Below are 3,147 nucleotides of genomic sequence, written 5' to 3'. Positions count from 1 at the left end.
TGCTTCCTGGATGAATTGAAAGTCTCAAATTGTGAGCTTTCTGCAGTATTTCATTATTTTCAGTTCAACTACTTGAGGAATCCAAATCCTTGATGAAAATCTTAATATCCCTTGCTCATCTTTTTGCGTACATAACTCTTCTCCGGTCATTCGATTATTCTCTTGATATCAATATTCATTTTGATGTCATATTAAATTAGATATCAATATAAACTTTGATGCTCACAACATCCCATATTAAAGTCAACATCAATCATCTATATTAATACCACCTTTGATATTTAACAACAAACTAAATATCAACATCAAGTAGAAACTGAATCAGACTGTATTTTATTCAAACAACTCCTTTGGTAATGCCATCAAATTTAATCTTTCCTTTCTGCTGAGCGCGTCGGCTACTACATTCACCTTTCCTATGTGATAATGTATTGAAAAATCGTATTTATTTATAAGTTCCAACCATCTCCTTTGCCTCATGTTGAGCTCCTTCTGAATGAATATATACTTCAAGCTCCTATGATCCGTGTATATTTTACACTTCTCTCCATACAGGTAGTGCCTCCATATCTTGAGCGCATTTACTATAGCTGCTAACTCCAAATCATGAGTCGGATATTTCAATTTATGGGGTTTAAGCTGTCTGGATGCATATGAAATCACCTTGTTAGCACACAACCCAAACCCTTATATGAAGCGTCACTATAAATAACGAATTCTCCTTTGTCATCCGGTAATACCAATATCGGGGCGATAACCAACCTTTGCTTCAATTCTTGGAAACACTCTTCACAATCCTTATACCATTCAAACTTGTGGTTCTTCCTTGTTAGCTTAGTCAGTGGCGTAGCAATCTTTGAGAAATCCTTTATGAATCTTCTGTAATACCCGACCAATCCTAGAAAACTTCTTACTTCTGTGGGAGTCTTGGGTCTCTCCCAACTCATTACTGCTTCGATCTTTGCAGGGTCCATTCTAATTCCTTCACTTCCAATTATAAGCCTTAAAAATTGAACTACTCGCAACCAAAACTCACACCTTGAAAATTTGGCATACAGCTTCTCTTGTCTAAGAATCTCTAGAGCTATCCACAAATGTTGCTCATGCTCCTCTTCTGACTTTGAATATATCAAAATGTCTTCGATGAAGACCACGACGAACTTATCCAAATATCTCTTAAAAACTTTATTCATTAAATCCATGAAAGCTGCTGGGGCATTTATTAACCCAAATGGCATTACTAAAAACTCATAATGTTCATACCTTGTCCTGAATGCTATCATCGGAATATCTTCTAGCTTGATCTTCGACTGATGGTATCCTGACCTTAAATCAATCTTAGAGAAACACTTAGCTCCTTTTAATTGATCGAGTAGTTCATCTATCCTTGGTAGCGGATATCTGTTCTTAATCGTCAATTTGTTTAACTCGCGATAGTCTATACAAGTCTCATACTCCCATCCTTTTTCTTTATAAACAGAACTGGTGCTCCCCATGGTGATATACTGGACCTTATATTTATCCAAAAGTTCTTGCAATTGACTTGCTAACTCCTTCATCTCTGCTGGGGCCAATTTATACGGTGCCTTAGAAACTGGTTCTGCTCCTGGAGCAAGATTAATCTTAAACTCAATTTGTCGATCTAGCGGTAATCCTGGAAACTCTTCTAGAAACACGTTCAAAAGCTCTCTCACCACTGGAATCGTTTCTATACTAGGAACTTCCTTCTCCGAACCCACGACATAAGCTAGGAATGCCTCGTAACCTTTTCTAAGCAACTTGCTAGCCTGAACAGCTATAAGAAACAATTGTTCTTGCTTTTGCCCTTTAAACACCACTTTCATTCCATTCTTTTGACCTTAAATAAACTCTTTTTAGACTTACAATCTATCTGAGCACTACACTCATTTTCCAAATGTCCTTTCTGATTGCACCGATAACAAGTCATGTTGACCTTATTACAAACTCCTGGATGCCTCTTCCCACAGTGCTTGCATTCAACCCTTGGCTGCCTATTCTCACTTGCTGGTCCTTGATTCTATTGGAAATTTCCTTTGTTATTCTACTTCTTACTCACTTCTCCTTTCTTCTGTGAGTTTCGTCCCTTCTGAAATCCAATCCTCTTCATATTCTTGTCTATCTGACCTCCTGATTCCATCATTTCTCCTTGAAATACCTTCTCTTTTTTTATCTATTTCCTTCCTGGACTACACTCAATTACTTTTAATCAAAGCCGCCTTCTGAACTACTCCTACATAAGTATCGATTTCAAACATCGACACTCTATCCCGAATCCAATATTCAAGCCCTTGCTGAAACCTTTGGGCTTTCTCTTCTTCAGTTCCTACATACTTGGCCACAAACCTTGATAATTCTATGAACTTCTTCTCATACTCCAAGACTGACATATTCCCTTGCTTCAATTCCAAAGACTTCACTTCCATCTGCTTCTGAATATACTTGGGATAATACTTCTCCAAGAATAGATCCTAAAATCTTGCCCAAGTAGCTAGCTGAACTGCTTCCATGCCCTTCACGGAATCCCACCAATAGATCACTTCTCCCTTCAGAAAATACGTAGCGTAGACAGTCTTCAAATCTTCCTCTAACCTAACCAATTCTAAAGATCTCTCCATTTCTCTTATCCAGGTGTTGGCTACAACTGGGTCAATGGTATCATGAAAAGCTGGAGGGTTCACACTTTGAAAAGCTTTGAAAGTTACTATTGGCTGAGGAGGTACTGGTGGATCTGGTTGATGTTGGTGTTGTTCATGATTCTCTGGGTTTCAAAATTGTTGGTATTGGAATTCTTGTTGAGTAGTTTGTTTTTGTTGAATAAGTGTATAGGTTTGCTGTTGCAAAGTTTCCAATATTCGAAGGATATCAGGGTCGGTAGAGCTACTAGTTTGCCTCGTCTTTTTGGGTGGCATGATTCTGAAATAAAACGGTTTAACAAAACAGATGTAAATATAACATTTTTTTCAAGTTAAGGGGGTTTACAAGTTAAGGTTATCACATGCAATTCAGATTTTTGGTTATTAGCAATAAAGGTGATAGACAATTCTAGATATGGAAATGAAAGTGAAATTGAAACGAAATAGCAAGGCATTAATCATCAAAGCAAAGTCGGCTTACAACACAATAATT

The sequence above is a fragment of the Apium graveolens genome, chromosome 3 (genome assembly GCF_009905375.1).
Source record: "Apium graveolens cultivar Ventura chromosome 3, ASM990537v1, whole genome shotgun sequence".
Taxonomy (NCBI): Eukaryota; Viridiplantae; Streptophyta; class Magnoliopsida; order Apiales; family Apiaceae; genus Apium; species Apium graveolens.
The sequence above is the reverse complement of the archived record's forward strand: the minus strand, read 5'-3'. Positions refer to the sequence as shown.